The sequence below is a fragment of the Lynx canadensis genome, chromosome B1 (assembly GCF_007474595.2).
Source record: "Lynx canadensis isolate LIC74 chromosome B1, mLynCan4.pri.v2, whole genome shotgun sequence".
Classification (NCBI taxonomy): Eukaryota; Metazoa; Chordata; class Mammalia; order Carnivora; family Felidae; genus Lynx; species Lynx canadensis.
Window position 1 is genome coordinate 51,270,567 of NC_044306.2, and position 23,130 is coordinate 51,293,696.

The 23,130-nt window shown below is 37.3% G+C and overlaps 1 protein-coding gene across 2 annotated transcripts in view; it reads left to right on the forward strand.

The window, feature by feature from the left end:
* The window catches only part of MSRA (methionine sulfoxide reductase A), a 455,527-nt gene that overhangs the window by 322,637 nt on the left and 109,760 nt on the right, over nucleotides 1–23,130 (forward strand). The gene's annotated exons all lie outside the window — the stretch shown is intronic.

Below are 23,130 nucleotides of genomic sequence, written 5' to 3' on the forward strand. Positions count from 1 at the left end.
TATAATACATATTATTGATGTGAACACTTTAATAAACTGCATTTGTTTTATGTACTTTTGTAAATTTATGTACCTTTTTGTAATTAGATCTAGAAATTACAAAGATTAATATGTTCATTTCCACTTCTGCTAATAAACAATGTCCATGAACAATGTCCATGCTGAAGGAATGTGTGAGCATGTGTGGTTGGTGCTGATTCACATGTAAACATCTTATAAATCTCATGTACGTGCTTAATGTTCAGTAGTGGAGTACTTTGGTGGTCTCATTGCTATGAAACTTTAAGATTTGGGCAAGAAATAAACTTGGGAGTTAATTGCATAAATGGATATAAAGTCCCAGACAGTCTAAAAAAGATATAATAATTTAAAATATTTCCTCTTGCCAGACATAAATGGAATTTCCCTTTTATGGAAGCAAAATCTATACTAAGATAACTTTTTACCTTTCAGGGAGAAATCACCACATCTTTTCAAAATAATTTATTTATGAATATAGAAGTAATGTTTCTCATTATTGAAAATGAAAATCTTCCTTTTAGGTAGAGTGAATATTTGGCACTTCTGTTATATAGCAATATCATTGTATCTCTCACGAGATGCATTGCATTAAAACATAGGAAGAATATTGTGAAAATGATAGGGAACACAGTGTTTCCTTTTAGAAGAGAGGCATATAATATCTTTCATAGTTCACTACATCCTACGTCATTTTATTTTTACTTAAATTATGTATTATTTACAAATTGGGATCGTATTGGGGTTTGGAGTTAGCTAGTTCCAGATCCAGCATTGGCTTGGGTCAATGATTAATCTCTGAGTATCAGTTTTATCTTCTGGGAAATGGGTTTGATAATAATACTCCACATACTTAAAGAATTGAATGAACAGTATAAAATGTAATGGCACATGGTGAAGGCTCTAGGATCATTCGCTTTTTTGTTGATCACTTGAATGAAACATTAGTTGCATCTGTAGTTAAGATATGTTTGGTTTAATAGGCATTTATGTGTATAATTGTAACTAACTGGGAGAACTGTGTATTTTATGCATTATGTTCAGACATGAGAAGTGAAAAAGATCAGTTAGTTTTTCTTAACTGATATGGCTTGTATTCTTGTCAGGCAGAGGTTGAAATGGGCCATTGGAGTTGTATTAAATCTGGACTGGCCAGTTTCATAGTGGATCATTTGTCATATTTTCTCTGCCCCAATATTTTTTCCTCTGAGTTATTTTCACAGTCCATAGGAAGAAGAGAGTACTTGAAGAATAACATTTGTCTCCTTCTCTTCCTCCTTCTCTCCCTTCCTCCCACTGTCTTTCACTCCTTCCTTCCTTCCTTCCTTCCTTCCTTCCTTCCTTCCTTCCTTTTTTTCAATGTGTTTCAAATTCAAAATGAGATGTCATTTAAAATTGACAGAATTAATTTTTCAGTCAGGTAAAGTAAGGTTGTTCCATATTAATAAGGCTTATCTCAAACACCCGAGTTTAAAGGCCAGGTATGCCAGTAAGTGTCATGTGGGTGATGATAAGAAGGGCTGTCTATCACTGTGAGGGATGCAGGCTCATCTGTCTGTTGGAGGACCTTAGGGCTCTGTGATTTTTTCCCTGTGGAGGCTCTATTTAGCCATACGCTAAGGAGAGTTGAGTGGAAATAAGAAATCTGAGTCCTTGAGGACCATGGAGCCCACCTTAGTAGCTTTCACTTATTTTAAATTTTTTTTTTTAACGTTTATTTATTTTTGAGACAGAGAGAGACAGAGCATGAACAGGGGAGGGTCAGAGAGAGGGAGACACAGAATCTGAAACAGGCTCCAGGCTCTGAGCTGTCAGCACAGAGCCCGATGCGGGGCTTGAACTCACGGACCGCGAGATCATGACCTGAGCCGAAGTCAGCCACTTAACCGACTGAGCCACCCAGGCGCCCCAGCTTTCACTTATTTTAAGTGAAAAAGAAATATAATTCTATTTTGTTTAAGTCAATATTATTTTTGCCTCTCTGTAAAACTGATGGTGGTTCCTAATTGGTGTGGTGAGATAGGACCATACTAATTTTTGAGAGATATGAGACTTTATGAGAGATGTGAAAAGATGCTGTAGTCACCAGCGAACACATTATGACAACTTTAATGTTTCTTTTTTTGCCTGCCCAAACTTTTAAATAAGTAGGAAAACAGACTTTTTTCTTTCTTCTTACAATTGAGAACTTTATCTCTTTGCAATTGTATACATGTTGATTTCAATTCCTGCTTATTCATTTAAAGACTGTAATATTCTTCCCTTCTTTTTAGATTTTCAGTGTGTAACTTACAGTACTATTTTACCTGAAAAATTTTCTTTTTGCTTTTTTAAATGTTTATTTATTTTTGAGAGAGAGAAAGAGAGAGAGAGAATGTGAGTGGGGAAGGGGCAGAGAGAGAGAGAGGGAGACACAGAATCTGAAGCAGGCTCCAGGCTCTGAGCTGTCACCACAGGGCCGGATGCAGGGCTTGAACTCACAAACTGTGAGAGCATGACCTGGGCCAAAGTCAGATGCCTAACTTACTGAGCCACCCAGGTGCCCCTGAAAAATTTTTAAAAGAGGTCTTGTATTCTCTAATGCAAACCTTCATTCTCTTGAATTTGGGGATTAGAAGAAAAGAAAAGAGAAGAGATGGGAAAGGAGAAGAGGGGAGGGAAAAAGGCAGAAAGAAAGAGAGAAAGAAAGAAAGAAAGAAAGAAAGAAAGAAAGAAAGAAAGAAAGAAAAACCATAATGGTAACCACTAAAATTAGTGGATACAAAAGAAAATATGAATACCAAAGATGTGTAATACTCTTTTATAGCCATTGGTTTTCACTGTCCTAAAGCTTTCACTTCATTCATGTGTTGCCTTATTTAGCTGCCTTGAAAAAGGAGGCTTTAAAAGTGATGATATCAAAAGATGTTGCTCACTAATATATAGCAGTGGGTCTCAGGTGGGGGCAGTTTTGCCCCCTAGGGGATATTTGGCAGTGTATAGAGATATTTTTGGTTGTCACAACTGAGCGGATGCTGCTGGAATCAGTGGATAAAATCTAGGAATGTTGTTACACGTGCTACAATGCACAAGACAGCCCCTCACAGCAAGGAATTACCCAGCCCATAATGTCAATAGTACCAAGGTTAAGAAACCCTGGCAAAGAGTCCTTCTATTTTTAGTTTAGTTGCCTAGCAGTGTCTTTAAAAACACCTCAATTTCATTTATAGTATGTATTTTTATTTCTTAGCATTTCCTTCCCTCTTTTTAAAAATGGCTCAAGTACTTATGCCTCCTTCAAATGGTCTAGATTACAGTTTCCCTTTCTGGTAGTTCATCATCTCCTGGTACGCAAACGAGTGGCTGAAGGTTTATGCTTGACCCAAATCACATGGAAGTCCAAATTTCAATGTAATGTCCTGGGGTGGCTTGACTAAAAAGTCAGGAATTGGACATATTTATATTCTAAATCCAACGGATTGTTTAAAGGAAATTTTACCTTACTTGCCTTCACTTTACTTTTCAAAAGCATCTTCCTTTAGTGAATATTGACATGGAGAATAACTGATAAATATATTGGCTTTTATAAAGTTTAAGGGGATAAGTTAAAACTATAAGTCTAGCATAAGAATTATGAAATTGAGTATGTTTCCTAGGAGGGAGTTGCAGACCTGTTAGCTTTCTGAATTATATTCACTTTGTTCTGAAGGTGGAAAATATGAAAAATGATACCCTTAGGCTTTGTACATGGGAAGAGGAGTGAAATATTAGGCTTGTAGCTCTAGAAGTCATAATAAGATTATGTAGTGAAATGATCCACTGTTACAAAGAACTACCAATTTGCTTATTGGATAGATACAGCCAAAAACAACCCAGAAGCATTTATCAAGCAACTCTGAATTGGGGCTCTACAGAAGATCCAAGTATTAATCTTGGCTTTGTCATCATGCTTGATGAGGTATTGGGTTTAGATCAGAGTGGAGACAGTGGAAAGGGAAAGATTAGCGAAAGGTTTTACAGAAAAAAAGGTAAAGTTAAGTGACTGCCTGGCTTAAGGTATAAAGGATGTTTAAATGAAACATGGATTACTACAAGATTGAAAGCTTGGGTTGCTAGGAGAAAGATCATGTCAATTGATAGAGATGAGCAAGGTGGGGGACAATGAAAGATAAAGAGGTCAAGTTGAGAACTGAGACACAAGGGAACCTAAGTATGTAAGTGTTTAACAGGAATGTGGTTCTGCATGACTGAAACCCGGAAGAGAATTTGGATCACAAATTTAGATTTGTAAGTTCTTATCACAGAAAAGGGAAATTCCATTGGAGGGCACATGGAAAGGAAGGAGATGGCAGAAGACTGAACCTATGAACAATTGTTGTCAGGACGATGGTGAGGGGAATGGAAAAGCAAATAGATAGGGACTATTCAAGTAACAGTGAAAGTCTTAGGTGAAGTGTAGTGTTACAAGGCCAAGGGGAAAAGCCTGTAGGGAAGGGAGGTACTGTTAACACTGTTGGATGGAGCAGGGATCAAGAAAAATGAAGACAAAAGGGTAAAAAATGGAGGAGGAAATTAATTTTTTGATTAATGATAGAAATTTAAAAATATTTGCCACCATCTAGATGCCATTTATATACATTTTTAATTTGAATTATTTTGCCGAAATAAATTTACAGAACCCATTTGTTAACAGAATATAAACGTAAAACAAAAAATTAAAAAAAAAATGCACCCAGACATCAAAGAATTTTCCAGCCTAGCTACTTGTGCTCCCATGCCCATTATTTTAGCTTTAAATAATATTTTTTGTAATTAGAGCTAGAAGATATTTGGCCCAAAGATTTCTGCTTGGGATTTGAAAAGACTAAAATAATTAGACAAAATACATGAAATAATGGTTCTCAAGACCTTGGACATCAGAGAAACAAGTAAACGCTGCACTTGCCCCATCTGATTTCCTAGAGAAAAATTTCTAGGCTGCAAAGCAAGGAGGAGGAACCCAACCCAGGCCTAGCCTCACAGTCTTGAGGGGTTGGGGAGATGGAAATGGAAGTCTAGAGATGCTGAGAAAGGCAGAATTTATAGAGTGGAAGAAGGGTGGAGAGAAATGTTGAGAGAGAGAGAGAGAGAGATATCTCTGGAGATCTGCAAAGTGTTTAAGTGATTGAGTATTGACCAGCATATCATGTGATTAAACAACCCGAGGCCAGCAAAAGAACCACCTTGAAGAATTCAATGGAAAAATTACCAGAGCTCACACAGGTTGGGAATACTGCCTGTTCTCACCAGCCAGAGTAGAGAATATCAAAATACAGCAGGCACCAATCAGAGTACTTAGAAAGGTTTACCTCATTAGTAGGAAAATTAACCTAGATTAAAATCTTCTCTGGTCCAACATAACAGTGCTTGGAAGTAAAAGGATATGTTAAATTGTAAAACATTTTTTTAACTTTAATTCCAGTGTAGTTAACTTACAGTGTTATATTAGTTTAAAATGTGCAATATAGTGATTCACCAGTTCCATACTTTACTCAGCGCTCATCATGATAAGTGTACTCTTAATCCCCTTCACCTCTTTCACCCATTCCCCCACCCACCCCACTCTGGTAACCATCTGTTTGCTCTCTATAGTTAAGAGTCTGTGTCTTAGTTTCTCTCTCTCTCTCTCTCTCTCTTTCCTTTCCTCATTTGTTTTGTTTTTTAAATTCTACACATGAGTGAAATCATATGGTATTTGTCTTTCTCTGACTGGCTTATTTCATTTAGCATTATACTCTAGCTTGATTCATGTTGTTGCAGGTGGCAATATTTCATTCTTTTGTGTGGCTAAATAACATTCCTCTGTGTATATATACCACATATTCTTTATCCATTTATCTACTGATGGACACTGGTGCTATTTTTATAATTGGCTATTGTAAATAATGCTGCAATAAACATGGAGGTGCATATCCCTTCAAATTAGTGTTTTTTGTATTCTTTGGGTAAATACCCAGTAGTGCAATTACTGAATCGTAGGGTACTTCAGTTTTTAAGTTTTTGAGGAACCTATATACCGTCTTTCACAGTGGCTGCACCAGTTTGCATTCCCACAATGAACAAGGGTCCCTCTTCCTCCACATCCTCACCAACCCTTGTTCTTTCTTGAGTTTCTTATTTTAGTCATTCTGACAGGTGTGAGGTGCTATCTCATTGTGATTTTGCATTTCCCTGATGATGGGTGATATTAGGCATCTTTTCATACGTCTCTTGGCCATCTGATGTCTTCTTTGGAGAAACGTCTGTTCATGTCTTCTGCCCATTTTTTAATTGGAATATTTTTTCAGTGTTGAGTTTCGTAAGTTCTTTATATATTTTGGGTACTAACCCCTCATTAGATATGTCATTTAATCTTTCATTCAGTAGGTTGTCTTTTATTTTTGTTGGTTGTTTCCTTTTGCTGTACAGAAGCTTTTTATTTTGATGTAGTCTCAGTGCTTTATTTTTGCTTCTGTTTCCTTTGCCTCAGGAGACAAATCTAGAAAGATGTTGTTACGGCCACTGTCAGATTATTGCTTATGCTCTCTTCTAGGATTTTTATTGTTTCAGGCCCCACATTTAGGTCCTTAATCCATTTTGAGTTTATTTTTGTGTGTGATGTAAGAAGGTAGTCCAGTTTCTCATTTTTGCACATACCAGTTTTTCCAATACCATTTTTTGAAGAGACTGTCTTTTTTGCATTGGACATTCTTTCTTGGTTTGTTGACGATGCATTGACCATATAATTGTAGGTGTATTTCTGGGTTTTCTGTTCTATCCTGTTGATCTATGTGTCTGATTTGATGCTTGTATCATATGTTTTAATTACTACCACTTTGTAATATAACTTGAAATCTAGAATTGTGATACCTCCAGTTTTGTTTTTCTTTTTGAAGATTGCTTTGGCTATTTGAGGTCGTTTGTAGTTCCATACAAATTTTAGGATAATTTGTTCTAGTTCTTTGAAAAATGTTGTTGGTACTTTGACAAAGATTATATTAAATCTGTAGATTGCCTTGGTAACTATAGACATTTTAACAATATTTTTCAACATTCCATTTCTTTGTGTTGTCTTGAATTTCTTTAATCAGTGTTTTATAGTTTTCAGAGTACAAGTCTTTCACCTTTTTGGCTAAGTTTATTCCTAGATATGTTATTGTTTTTGGTGCAGTTGTAAATGCACATATTAGTGACCTAATATGTTACCTATTCTGGAGAATGGTCCATGCAGACTTGAAAAGAATGTGTATTCTGCTGTTTTAGGATTGAATGTTCTGAATATATCTGTTAGATCCATCTGGTCCAATGTATCCTTCAAAGCCACTGTTACCTTCTTAATTTTTTCTTCCTGCTGCTTCATTATTAGTGTATAGAAATGCCATGGATTTCTGTACATTGATTTTGTATCCTGTAACTTTACTGAATTCGTTTATCAGTTCCAATAGTTTTTTAGTGGAATCTTTAGGGTTTCCTATATACTATCATGTCATCTGCAAATACTGAGAGTTTTACTTTTTCCTCATCATTTTTATTTCTATATATGTCTAATTGCTGTGGCTAGGACTTCCAGCACTATGTTGAATAAAAGTGAATGGAAATCCTTGTCTTGTTCCTGACCTTAGTGGAAAAGCTCTCAATTTTTCACCATTGAGTATGATGTTGGCTATGGGCTTTTCATATAAGGTCTTTATTACATTGAGATATGTTCCCACAGACCTACTTTGCAGAGAGTTTTTATTATGAACGGATGTTGTACTTTGTCAAATGTTTTTTCTGCATCTACTTAAATGATCATATGGTTTTTATTTTCCTCTTATTGATGTGCTCTATCACATTGATTGTGTTATGAATTTTGAGCCACCTTTGTATCCTGGGAATAAATTCCACTTGATGTGATGTATTATTTTTTTAATGTATTGCTGCATTCAGTTTGCTAATATTTTGTTGAGAATTTTCACATCTATATTCATGAGAGATAGTAGCCTGTAGTTAGCTTTTTTGTGTGGTGTATTTATCTGGTTTTGATATCAGAGTGATACTGGTCTCATAGAATGAATTTGGAAGTTTTTCTTCCTCTTGTATATTTTGGAATAGCTTGAGAAGAATAGGTATTAACCCTTCTTTAAATATTTGGCAGAATTTGCCTGTGAAGCCATCTGGTCCTGGACTTTTGTTTTTGGGGAGTTTTTTGATTACTGATTCAATTTCATCACTGGTAATTGGTATGTTCAAATTTATATCTCTTCCTGCTTTAGATTTAATAGGTTATATGTTTCTGGAAATTTATCCATTTCTTCTAAGTTGTCCAATTTGTTGGCATATAGGTTTTCATAATATTGTATCACAATAGTTTGTATTTCTGTGGCATTGGTTGTTATTTCTCCGTTCATTAGCAATTTTGCTTATTTAGATCCTCTCTCTCTCTTTTTTTAAATGAGTCTTGCTAAAGGTTTATCAATTTTGTGATCTTTTCAAAGAACCAGCTCTTGGTTTCATTCATCTGTTCTATTATTTTTTAGTTTCTATATCATTTATTTCTGCTCTAATATTTATTATTTTCTTCCTTCTGCTGGTTTTGGGTTTTGTTTATTGTTCTTTTTCTAACTCCTTCAGTGAAAGGTTAGGTTGTTTATTTGAAGTTTTTCTTGCTCCTTGAGGTAAGCCTGTATTGCTATAAACTTCCCTCTGAGAACCACTTTTGCTGAATCGCAAAGATTTTGGACCACTGTATTTTCATTTTCATTTCTCTCCATGTAATTTTTGATTTTTTGATTTCTTGGTTGACCCATTCCTTGTTTAGTAGCATGTTGTTTAACCTCCATGTATTTGTGGTCTTTCCGGATTTTTTCTTGTGGTTAACTTCTAGTTTCATAGCATTGTGATCATAAAAGATGCATGTTATGACTTCAATCTTTTTGAATTTGTTGAGACTTATTTTGTGACCTAATATGTTATCTATTCTGGAGAATGTTGCATGCAGACTTGAAAAGAATGTGTATTCTGCTGTTTTAGGATTGAATGTTCTGAATATATCTGTTAAATCCATCTGGTCCAATGTATCCTTCAAAGCCACTGTTACCTTCTTGATTTTCTATTTGCATGATCTGTCCATTGATATAAGTGGGGTATTAAAGTCTACTATTACTGTAATACTATTGATTATTTCCTTTATGTTTGTTATTAGCTGCTTTATGCATTTGGGTGCTTTCATGTTGCATGCATAAATATTCATAATTGTTATATTTTCTTGTTAGATTTTCCCCTTTATTACTATATATGGTCCTTCTTTGTTTCTTGTTACACTCTATTTTAAAGTGGATTTTGTCTGATATAGGTATTGCTACCCTGGATTTCTTTTCACATCCATTTGCATAATAATCCCTCACCTTCAATCGGCCATGTGTCTTTAGATCTGAAATAAGTCTCTTGTAGGCAGCATATAGATGACTCTTGTTTTTTTTTTTTTTATCCATCCCATCACCCTATATCCTTTGGTTGGAGCATTTAGTCCATTTACATTCAAAATAATTATTGAAAGATATGTATTTATTGCCATTTTGTTATTTGTTTTGTGGTTGTTTTTGTAGTTCTCTGATCCTTTCTTCTCTCGCTCTCTTCTCACACCCTTTGGTGGCTTTCTTTAGTGATATACTCCAATTCCTTTCTCTTTATTTTGTTCATATCTATTGTTGGCTTTTGATTTGTGGTTGCCATTATGTTTTTATATAACATTTTCTGCATATATCAGTCTATATTAAGCTGATGGTCACTTAAATATGAACACATTGTTTACTCCTCTCCCCAACCCCCTACATTTTAGGTATATGGTGTCATGCTTTACATCCTTTTATTTTGTGTGTCCCTTGACTGATTTTTACAGATACACCTATTTTTACTGCTTTTGTGCTTCCTACTTTTCTTACTCTTACAGTCTTTACTTTCCTCTCAAAGAGTCCCCACCTGACATTTTTGTAGGGCTACTTTAGTGGTCAGAACTCCTTTAGCTTTTGTTTGTGTGGGAAACTCTTTATCTCTCCTTCTTCTGAATTATAGCCTTGCTGGTTAGAGTATTCTTGGCTGTAGATTATGCCTTTTCAGCAGTAAGAATATATCATTCCACTCTCTTCTGGCTTTCAAAGTTTAAAATGAAAAATCCACATATAGCTTTATGGAGTTTCCCTTGTATGTAATTATTTTCTTTTCTCTTGCTGCTTAAAAAATTATCTCTTTATCACTACTTTTTGCCATTTTAATTACTATGTGTCTTGGTGTGGACCTCCTTGGGCTGATTTTTTTGGGAGACCTTTGTGCCTCCTGGACTGGATATCTTTTTCAGCTGTCAGATATGGAAATTTGTCAGCTGTTATTTCTTCAAAGAAGTTTTCTGTCCCCCTTTCTCTCTCTTCTTCTTCCAGGATCCCTGTAGTGTGAATGCTATTATGCTTGATGGAGGTGCTGAGTCCCTTAAGTCTATTATTTTCCATAATTTTTTCTCTCACCTGCTCAGCTTGATTACTTTCCATTACTGTGTCCTCTAGATCAGTGATTCATTCTTCTGCTTCTTCCAGACTGCTATTTATTCCATCTAATGTATTTTTAATTTCATTTATTGTGTTCTTCATTTCTGTTTTTTTTTTAATCTCTGTATTAAGAGTCTCATTGATGTCCTCCATTCTTTTCTCAAGTTCAGTGAGTATCTTTATGATAATTAGTTTAAATTCTCTATCAGGCATATTATTTATATCTGTTTCACTTAGATCTCTTGCTGTGATTTTGCCCTGTTCTTTCATTTGGAAAATATTCCTCTGTCTCTTCATTTTTTTCCAATTCTCTGTGTCTGTTGCTGTGTGTTAGGTAAGTCAGCTGTGTCTCCTGCTCTTGAAAGTAGTAGCCTTATGAAGAAGAGATCATGTTGTGCCTTGTAGTGCAGTGTCTCTTGTTCCCCAGAATCTGGCACTTCAGGGGTTTCTCCTGTGTGTGTTGCATGAACCCTGCCATTGTGTCTTGGCTGCTTTTTCCTTTGGTCCAGTTGTCTTCGGTGGTACTCTTTGCCTGTTGTGGGCAGTGTTTGATCCCTATGGTGTTAGTGGACCAATCTGGGGCTGCCATGGGCTTAAGTTGATTCAAAATAGACATTTGCAGTAGCACCAAACTGCAAGGCACTTTCCCTGTATTGTCCTCTGAGAAGTTTTCATTGGTGGGCAGGGCCTTCAATCACACCAAATGTCTCCAACAGCTGACTGGTGTATGTGGTTATCTTCTCCTCACTCCAGGGATGGACCCACTTTGGAGTGGTGCTAGCCCCTTTCAGGGCCACTTCCAGGCCTGTAGCCCCAGCTCGAACAGGCCCTAGCCAAGAGCATGTTGGAAGGGGTGAGTTGAGCAATGCCCATGGGGTTTGTGTGCCAGTGAGAGTGGGTGTGCCACTGCTGCCACCACTGGGACCAGGCAGCCAGGGTGGTCATGCAGTCGGAACAATGTGTGCAAAGCATGCATGGGCAGGACACATAATTTTAACAAGTGCAATGGTCTTCTGGGGGAGGGGACCCACAATACTGGCACTAAGGCAAGCATGACTGGAAAGGGTGGATCTGGGGTTTGGAGTCAGAGCTTGGTATAAGCAAGTTAGGTAATGAATGTCAGCTCCATGTCAGTTCCCACAGGTGGTTGTGTGTTTACACTGGAGGTAGGGAAGGGAAATGGTACCTGCCAGCTCCTTTGTTCCTAGAGAAGTCCCTCAATGAGCATTGCCCTTCTGGGACATACTCGGAGATTGGTACATAATTCTCTCTCTCATATGCCCGAGGCATTTTTCAATCTGCTGCTTCTACTCTGTATCTTTGTGAGCTATTTGTTGTGCTGTCCCTCTAAGGGCAGAGAATCAGCTTCCTTTCACCCTCCCACAGCTCTCCCAGAGCCTAGCCCACTGATTTTTTAAATTTCAAGCTTTAAGTCCTATTGGTTGTAAGAACTCACAAAATTCAAAATTGGCCTCTCTAGTTTTCAAAGGCAAATGTTATGGAGCTATACTTTCCCTCCCTTCCCAGTATAAGGTCTGTTTCTCTCCCTCTCTACACACATGACTGCCCACCCCCCACCCCCTGCCCTGCCAATGGCCTGGTCCCTTTAGCTCCCTACCCTGTCTCTACCCTTCCTACCCTCTTCAGTGTGGCAGCTTCTCTACATTTAGTTGTGGAGTTTGTTCTGCTAGTCTTTGGGTGGTTTTCTGGGTTGTTTTCACCGATATGAGTGTTCTCTAGTTATATCTGTGGGATGAGATGAGCTTAGGGTCCTCCTACTCAGCCATCTTCCCCCAAGTTCAAGGATATATTACTTCTGCCAAGTAACAACCTCATTTTATAACAAAGAATATGAATATATATGTAGAATTACAAAATATCCAGCACCCAGCAGGGTAAAATTCACACTTTCTGGAATCCATTAAAAATAACGACATTCAAACAAGCAGAAAAATACTGTATACAGTGAGAAAAATTAATCAATGGAAAGTGACCCAATCTTGACACAGATAATGGAACTAGCAATAAGAATTAAGGTACTTAAAACTGTATTCATTATGTTTAAAAATCTAAAGGAAGTATTGAACACATTAAATAGAAGGATAGAATATATTTAAAAAAAGGCCTAACCCAATTTCAAGAGATGAAAATTGTAAGGTCTGAGATGAAAATAATTTGAACGTCAAAAAAAAATTTCCAAATTTGATAAAACAACAAATCTATAAGAAATTAAATGAACATCAAACACACACACACACACACACACACACACACACACACAAAATGAAGAAAAGGACATCATGACACATGATAATCAAATCATTAAAATCCCTGATAAAGAGAAAATCTTATAAGTAGCCACAAAACAAAGATAAATTTCATGCAAGGCAGCAAAGATACAGAAGACAGCAGATTTCTCATCAGGAACAATGCCAGCTATGAGGCAGTGGAGCAATATCTTTTAAGTACTGAAAGGAAAAAAGGAACTGTCATCTTAGAATTCTTTGCCTGGTGAAAATATCTTTCAAGTGTGTTTCACATGTATAGAAGCTGAATGAATTCATCACTAGCAGACCTGAGCTAGAAGGAAATGTGAATGGAAGTCCTTTAAGCAGAAAGGAAGTGATACCAGCTGGAAATATATATCTACACAAAGGAATAAAGAGTACTAGCAATGTTAACTACATTTGAACTAAACACAAAGACTTTTAAAGATGGAAGTCTCTTTAAAATATCACCCACTGTTTAGAGTCAAAATAATAAGTGTATTTTGAGGGTGGTAAGCTATGTAGGAGTTCAATGCTTTGCAAACACAGCACAAAGTCTGGAAGGGGAGACTGTAAAGTGGAAAAAGGATAATCTTTTCCATAATGGTGCTGGAACAATTGTATATCCTTCTGCAAAAAAGCAACAACAAAAGAACACAACAGCAATAACAGCAAGGAAACCAAAACAACTCTGACCTGTACCTCATGCCACATACAAAACATAAAATGAATCATAGCTCTAAATTTAAAGCCTAAAATGATAACGCTTCTGAAGGGAAATATAGGAGAAGATCTTTGTGACTTGGGTTAAGTAAAGATTTTTAGGTATAACACCTAAAACATGACCCATAGAAGAAAACATTGATAATTTAGATTTCATCAAAATTAATTTATGCTCTTGGAAAATCACTAAGAGAATGAAAGACAAATCCAGACTTGGAGAAAGCAGTTTCCAGTTATATATCTGAGAAGACCCTTGTAACCAGAATATATAAAAAAAACTCTAAAAATTCAACTATATGAAAACAAACAACACAATTTAAAAATGTGTGAAATATTTGAACACTTTATCAGAGAAGATGTACAAATGGCAAATTATCACATGAAAAAGACTCAACATCATTAGGCATTAAGAAATTCAAATTAAAACCACAATGAGATACTACTACACATATATCAGAATGACTAAGATTAAAAGGACTTAGTGTACCAAGCGTTCATGTTAATATGACAACTGGAGTTCTCATACCTTGCTGGAAGCTAATGTAAAATATTACAACCACTTTGAAAAAAGTTTGGCAGTCTTAAATGAAACAAAAATGTACCAGCCATTCCGCTCCCAGGTATTTATCCAGAAAAAAATGAACATACATACTTAGATATGTACATACAAAGACTTGTGCATGAGTATTTATACTAGCTTTATTTTAAAAACCCAAGGCTGGAAAGAACCAAAATGTCCATCAATAGGTCAATGAATAAACAAATTGTGGGATATCTGATTCATGGAACACTGCTCGGCTATTAAAAGAAGAAATTGTTGAACTTGTAATAACATGGCTGAGTTACCAACCATGTACCAACTATGTACCAACATGGTACATGCTGTTATTCCAGTTGTATAAAATTCTAGAAAATGCAAATGAATCTATAATTATAGCATGTAGATCAGAGTTTGCCTAAGGCTTTGGGGTGGGAACTGGGAGTGGTGGGAAGGAAAGATTTAAAAGGGGGTGTGAAGGGGTGCCTGAGTGGCTCAGTTGGGTAAGCATCCAACTCTTTATTTTGGCTCAGGTCATTACCTTGCACGGTTTGAGAGTTTGAGCCACGCATCTGGCTCTGTGCTGACAGTGCACAGTCTGCTTGGGATTCTCTGTCTCCTTCTCTCTCTGTCCCTCCCCTGCTCACTCATTCTCTCTCTCTCTCTCTCTCTCTCTCTCTCTCTCTCTCAAAAATAAGTAAATAAACATTTAAAAAATAAAAAAGGGCCGTGAAGAATATTTTGGAGGTATTCATGATCTTGATTGTGGTTATGGTTTCATGGTGTATATACATGTCAAAACTGATCAAATTGTACACTTTAAGTGTATACCATTTATTGTATGTCAATTTTACCTCAGTAAAACTGGTTTTAAAAGGATCTAACCCAAATCCTTGATTGTACAGATGATGAACTGAGGCCAGAGTCGTTAAGAGGTATGGATTCTAAACGGATCTCTGTTCATTCTTAATGAGTACATCTTGCTTCTCTTCATGCTTATTTGTTTGATGATACATTCAAGAAATTTTCTGAGAACTGAGATCAGGTTCATTGGTCTGTACGTTAGTCCTAGCAAGATTCCTGGATTGAGGTAGATTCTTAACAACTCTTCACTGACTTAGGAATTTAATTTTTAAGTAGTATGTTGAAAATATCTCCTCCTTGAATTTCTGCATTAGAAGTCTTGAGGGGATGGAGGGGTTATGTTTACTAAGCTCCTATATAAGATACCTAACAACCCTGTGAGGTATGTATCATCATCCTCATTTTCCCAAGTGAGGAAGCTGAAGAGTGGATGGGTTTAATGACTTGGCTGACATTACACCGTTAGTAAACCACAGAGCTGGGATTAGAATTCAGAACTGTCACATGACAAAACCTGATTTCCAGGCTTTATGAAGCAGACTATAGGTCAGGATCCATTTTTTTTTTCTTAGCAACAGAGTATGGATTCATATCCTAGAATATGGATTCATCCTAATGGAAGTCACCCTATCTATGCAACCAATGACAGTCCTCTAATGAGATTGCTCCTTTGAAGGTTCCTACCATGGTTAGTAATTGTAGGCCCTTATAAATGTGTCCTTCTCCACCCTGATGTTCACTATCAGCTGGTGAGTCCTGGAATTTCTTGAAGTAATCACCTTGCAATAAGTCATAGTGTGAACTTCCCTTTAAAATTCTCATGTTCAAGCATATTTCTCCTCTCTCCAGCTAAAAGGTAGGTATAAAACAGGCCTGGTACCCAAAAGTTAACTAAAGTTTAGAAGGCCCAGTGAGCATATGAGAACTTTCATCTTTTTTTGCCTCATTATAGATTATTTCTCTGTTTTCTAGTGCTTTCTGTGGCTCTGCTGAGAGAAATCTTAGCACATATCAGGATGGTTTGTCCCTTTCATATCTTATTGGAAGAAGGTGGTTGGAGAAATCTCAAATAGTTGGTAGCTGCCAGGAGGTCAGTCCCCTTCAAGAATGCCCCAAAGCCCACTCCTCATTACTTAGTTTAGAGAGCGTTATGGGAGAATGTTCAGCACAAGATGTTGTTTCTCAGCCAACTATTTTCATTTCACCCACTGCAGCAAGACCATTGCTTGCTTTCCTGGGACATGAAAACAGCCAAATAGTGTCAGTAATTTATCTTCTCAGTTTTTCCAAAGCCAGCACAATGAACTTTGCAGCACTTAGTGAATCTGTATGAAAGAGAGTTTTGGATTTTGGAAGATTATGCTTACCCAGGGTTCTACAGAACCCTGAGACTTCCCTGGGTTGATCTTCCCTGAGACTGATCTTTCCTGAGACTGATCTTTCCATACATATCTGGTCCCTGATGTGTCCTGTCAAGATATCTATGCGGCCTCATGCTCAACCAACCAGCTTCCTTTCCTTCCAACCCCCTTGTCAGAACCCAGCCCTGTCTCTTCACTGTCCTCATCACATACCAAGCTTGTTCTTACTTCTGGACCTTAAGTGGTGATGCTCCTCCCCTGCTGCACCACTGACAGGGCACTTTGTTCCATTGTCTTTAATTGTTTTGCTGTAACTTCTTGTACAGCAATTTTGGTATTCGTTGGATCTAGCTTTAAATCCTAGGACAGCCATTTACCAGCTCTGTGACATCAGGCAGGTCACTAAATGTCTCTGATTCATAGCTTCCTTTGTGTCACAGAAAGTTAAGAATACCAACTGAACAGGGCTAATGTGAAGATTAAGGACAGCTGTCTGCAGTATGAGGAGAAATGTTGGCAAAAACTCAGTTTGGTGAAGTGTAGGGTCAAGCTTATAACCGTTCCTTTCATGCTTTCCCTCTCTCCCTTTTCCAGGCTATTTCTTGGGATCGAGACTCATAATTTAATTCTTCTGTGACCTCAATAGTGCTGAGTACACAGTTGGTACTATGTGAATACTTGATACTGGAGAGAATGTATTTGTTTGCAGAAGAAGGAAAGGCAAGTAGGGATTCTCTGTCTCTCAGTGACATTTTTCTGTCCTTTCTCACAATGTTTAGGTTACTTTTGCCCTCTTGATAACAGAATTATAAAGGCTGTTTAGATCAGGTTGTAACAGTCAAATATGTCATTTATTTTGTTTCCCTGAGTTGGACCACTGCTTTCCAGTAGCTCCTAACTGCTGGTTTTCTCATGTGGGCTTCAAGCTCGATGGTAAAGTGTTCATTCTTCTTGAGAAGATGCGCCCTAGGACTCTGATAAAAATGCTTACCATGCTGCTGATGCTTTTGCAAATTGTATTGGTTCCTTCCAAGTCTTTGAAGGCACCATGCTGTTCCATAATCCTTACTTTTGTCCTTCCACTTTCTGGAGAATGCCTTTCACCCCTTGTGCCCATCTACTGCTCTTTCAAGACAAAGTCACTTTCTCTATACAGCCTTTCAGGACTTAGGCCTTTCCCATATTGATCAGGTGAACTTAGCCTCTCCCTTCTCTGAATCCCTGTATTTTTCTAACTTACATAGATTTTTTTTCCCATAGCACCTTGTTATGGACTGAATATTTTTGTTACCCCCAAATCCATACGTTGAAACCTAATCCCCAATGTAATCTCCAGTGTGAGGGTAGAGCCCTCATGAACGGGATTAGTGTCCTTTTAAGAAGAGGCTAGAGAACTGGTCCTTTCTCTCTCTCTCTCTTTACCATGTAAAGATAATGCAAGAAGACAGCTGTCTGCAATCAGAAAGAAGGCTGTCCCCAGGCACTGAATCAGCCAGTACCTTGATCTAGGACTTCCAGCCTCCCAAACTGTAATAAATAATGTTTTGTTGTTGCTAAGCCACCCAGTGTGTGATATTGTGTTTTAGCAGCCTGAATTAAGACACACCTGTATACTTGATTGTGCTTACTGGTTTCCATGTGTTTCCCCTTACTGTCCTGGGAGTATGACCTACTTGAAAAATAAGCCTTGGGGTACCTGGCTGTCTCAGTCAGTTAAGCGTCTGACTTCAGCTCAGGTCATGATCTCATGGTCCGTGAGTTCAAGCCCTGCATTGGGCTCTGTGCTGACAGCTTGGAGCCTGGAGCCTGCTTTGGATTCTGTGTTTCCCCCTCTCTCTGCCCCTCCTCCACTTGCTCTCTTTCTCTCTCTCTGTCTCTCTCTCTCTCCAAAAATAAATAAATATTTAAAAAATATTAAAAAAAAAGAATGTGTCTTATTTCTGAATCTCAGTACCTAGTACCTTGCCTGAAACAGGACAAAATGGATGGATGGGTGGAAGGCAGGAAAGCACACGATTAGAAAGAAGGGCCTTTTAACTATTTTTCCAGTGATTTTAACTATTTCTTTCAAACACTCTGCAGATCTTTCCCCTTTTGCAGTACCCCAGTGGCCGTGAGCTCAGGAGATACAAGATAATGCTGAAAGCCTGATTTTTCCAAACTTAAGTTCAGAACTCAAGAGTGAGACATTGCTTTGGAAAGCTCTTCATGGGTAGAGGCAGGTATAGGAAAATTCACTCAAAGAGTTTTTCCCTTTCTTGGGTTTGTTTTCCACTGAAATTAGCAGAGTTAAAATTTTCATTAGGAAGATACTTCTGCTGAAAAATGTAATAAAGAGTTGAAAGCTAGCACATTTCTCCCCACATAAAAATGGATTTTGATTCTCTCTTTGGATTTTTCTGTGTGACTTTCACTGCATGGGTATCTGAGGGAAGAGTATTATTTAATGCTTTTCAGGGGATGAAAAGGGTTGTGCCTAGAGTATCTTGTGTGACATCATTTATTATTTTTATTTCAAACTAGTAATTCTGAAACATTCCAAGATTCTTAAAAGTTGTAAAAATGAAAGTGCTTATCACCTACATATTTTTTTATACTCAACAAAGTGTTTTACAGGTTTCATCTCATTTACTCCTCACAACAAACCTATAGTTTAGGTCCTTATAATCCTTATTTTACACATGAGGTTTGGAGCTCAGAAAGATTAGGTAACTTACATAAAGCATGTCAGTGGCAGAGTCAGACTTAAGAAACAAGGTCTTGTTGCTCTGAGTCCTAGGCTTCTTATGAGAGATTTAGTGAACAGGTTTTTCTCACATGTGAATTACTGTTTTGTGTTCCTAACATAAACCAATGGAGGTTGAAAGAAATGATGAAAAATTTAATGATGCTAAACATCTGTAAATGCAATGTATTAAAAATAACGAGAACAGAAAATCCATAGTTCTACAGGTTTTTCTAGTTGTTGAGCATCAAATCATATTTCCCAGTGAGCTATCTGTTTCCAAATTTTAAGCTCCTGTCCTTCTAATAAGCCTCTTCATCAGTGAACTGAAAGGTACACGCATTGGATTTAACCAAACACACACACAAGGATGTCGATACATAGGCATGGTTTTAAGATATTAATATCTCCTCCTCAGGATGAATTTTGATGGAAAAAAATTTCAGTCAAATTAACACTGTTGTTCATGAGTATACCAGAGCATTAATGCCTTATCCAGTATCACTCAAAATTCAAGAGTGTCTGCATAAAAGCTTTGATATTTTCTCTCTATCCCCTACTGTATCACTTTAGCACTTTCTTGTCTTCCTTCCTGGCCAGGCAGGGGTTTAGCCAGAGTGACTGGGAGGAGAGCATGCATTGGTTCTGATGTGGGGAGCTGTCAGTTTTGTTAGAACATCCAAGAAGAGTGGGGATCAGAAGGTCAGGGCTGTAAATTCAATCTTTAAGACTTGAAGATGGCAGCTGTAACAGTGTGAATAATTCCCATCTTTCCAATGGATGAATAGTCAGTTTGTGTTAGTGCAAAGGGGAAAGGTGCGAGGAGTCTGGAGCAGAGCTGTGGATAATACCCACTATGTTACTCCTCTTTATAGCTGTCTGGGGTGAGTTGGGGACAGCCCAAATCTGCACAAAGAAAACAAGGACAACACTGACAGGAGCCCTATTGGTAATTAGCAGGTGATCAACTTAGAATTTAATTCAAGGGATCGTGGCTTCAGGGAAGGACTTATAAACCCTTATCCTGGATTGTAGTAGTAGTATAACCCATAATTACATAAAGAATGCATGGATTGTTTTTTACAAAAATGCATTGCCTTACATACTTGCCTAGAAATGACAGTCATGTGCATCTTTTCTGCTCAACCACACAATTTTATGGAATCTCCCAGATGTCTCTACCCCGTAGGTTGTCATGTCACTACAAGAGAAGCTCTAAATGTGGATGTAAATCTAAATGTTTCATTGTGCACTCTTCTATCAGACTATCTGTGAAAATATGATCAGTGGAAGAGACTGTTGTTATACGGTTTCCTTGGAATAATTCTTAACTATTCCCATCTTGTTTGCTAAAAAGCCAGTTTTTATTCATAAGCAACAATTCCTCATAATCCTAGGATAATTCAAGGATCTTCATCCAAATGCAGAGATATTTGTTGTCTTCAATGTACAAGGCATATGGAATCTTAGCAAAATTTGTTGAAAAATATACATAAATCACACCTGCATGTTCTCTTTTACTCACATACTAGTTTATCTTCCAAAAGAAAGGGAACTTGAATCGATTTAACCAACTCCACGTGAAGACCCTACTGTTGTGCATCTTGTGCTGACTGGAGATGGGTCAGATTTTACTAAAACTCAGGCATCCAGCAATCTTTTTCTTCATGGAGAATATTTCAGAGGGGACAACAATGCTCCATCACAGCATTGTGCACAAAAGGATGTGAAGTAGTCATGCAAGAAAAGCCTTACTTATAAGTGAAGGAGGGAACATTGAAGAAGACAAAGAAAAAAATATTGCCACTGTGCCATTCTGGAATGTATATTTATCCAGTGTCTTAAATTATACTAGAATGTGGAACCCTGGGGTTTGTTTTTATTCATTGCTGTATCCTCAGCATCTGGAAAAGTACTTGACACATATTAGGTGCTTAATAAATAATACTGTAACAGTATTTATATAGCATATCCTATAAAAATATTTACACTGTAATAACACTTATATATTGTATAGTATAATAACCATACCATGATACTTATGTGAATATATAACTTATACAGAAATAGGTATTCTAATGTGGTATTACACAGTGCTTATTGGAGGCATGGGCTGGCTTATTATATATTATTAAATTAATATTTTGGTGTCATTGGTATTGGCTCTTTAAGCCACTAATTAGTTCCTGGTCCCCACGTGGCCTTTGTGTATCAAGGTGAGGGTGGGACTCTGAGGGTGGGAGAATGGAATTTCTAGGAAGTCAGCCAAGCTGGTGTGTGAACAAATAGGTGCCATAAATACCTTCCACCCCATGCACAAGTACACACGTTACACACCATAGATAGCCATAGGCTTGACCCTAAATCCTGCTAGTTTGTTATTATTTAGACCTCTATTTTTAGCTTGTAGTTTTGATCATGAATTCTAGCTTGTCAATTCATTTACCGCCATAGTGAACCTTTGGTGTCTTCAGCTACTGCCCTTCCCTCTACTAGTCAAACGTATTAGCTCATTGGCAGCTTTTTCCTAGAGTTCTTAAGAAACATGATTTTATTTACGTTTGAATTAAAATTTTATTTACAAAGGAAAAAGCACTTTGACTAATTGGTTTGGACTACAGTATTGATTGCAGGGCCTTGGGTCACAAGATATAAACTCATACATTCTTCATGCAACAAATATTGATGAAAGTGTATCCATCAGTCTGATGCTATACCAGGTACTATGTCTGTAAGGCTCTGCCCTCTGGAAGGCTCACAGACGAGGAAGAGGGACAACCACATAATAACAATGTAGCATGATAAAACCTCTAAGAGAGAGACCTGCCCAAAGGAGTCAGTGATTGGCACAGCTGTAAGGAACACTCAGGGAAACTTCTGTCGAGTGAAGATACTTCAACTAAGTCTTGAAGGTTGGATAGGAGTTCAGTGTAAAAGTGTGTGCATCCCGGGAGAGTTGGGGGCAGGTGGAGGAAGCATTGTACACTACAAACCTCAGAAACGGCAGAGTCAGGTTTTCCTCAACACATTATTGGAATTAAAAATGTTGCTGATGTGTTACACAAAACCTTGAAAATATCTGAGCAAACTCTAAACTCTTGCTACTCAAAATGCTGTCTGGTGGTCAGTACCACCCATGAGCAGATTAGAAATACAGAATCTCACTCAGGCTCACCATAGACCTACCAGACCAGAATCTGCATTTTAACACTATCCCCAGGTAATTCACATATACGTTAACATCTGTAAGTACAAAGCCAAAGCCGTTCTTTTTGGAAGATTGAATCTTTTGTCAGAGGAGTTTTGGGCACTTTTAAAACTGAAACTGATAATTGAATAATGCAGTAAACGTGTGAAGTTCATTTTGACAACAGCATGGAAATCTATAGGAGATCTATAGTAAGCCTGTGGCTGTTTAACTTTGGGGACTAAATTTTTCAGTTAGAAATTGATCACTATCTACACTTTAGCTGCTGTGAAGGGGTGGAAAATGGGCTAGGCTCACCTCTTTTCCTTTAAGGAAAAGGCTCACGTTTTCCTTTGATTGGATGGATGACCTTAGGCAAACTCTTCAAACTCACTGAGCCTCAGTTATTTCATCATTTATAGGCATCTCCTTATTTGCCAAGTGAGGGACCATGGTACCTGCCACACAGGTGTCTCAGTAGGATCCAAAGAAATAATGTGTGGCACAATGCTTTGCAAGTGATGAATGGAATAGGTTATGATTTAAATATCTGCATAGAAAAATACATATTTGTAGAGCATTTACTATGATCTAAGACCTACAATAAACTTACCTAAGTTCAAATATATTTGTTGTAATTAAAATAAGCAAAGCAAAACAGATATATTTCATGCTTGTTTAAGGAGAGTAGTGTCAAGAGGAAATTAAAATAAGCACTTAGTAATATATGCACCCCTGTGTTATTGCAGTGTTATTTATAATAACCAAGATATGAAAGCAATGTTAAGTGTTAATTGATGGATAAATGGATAAATGTTTTATATATATATACACACACACACACACACACACACACTATATACACACACACACGCAGACATATATACACATGTGTATATATGTGTGTGTATGTGTATATATATATATATA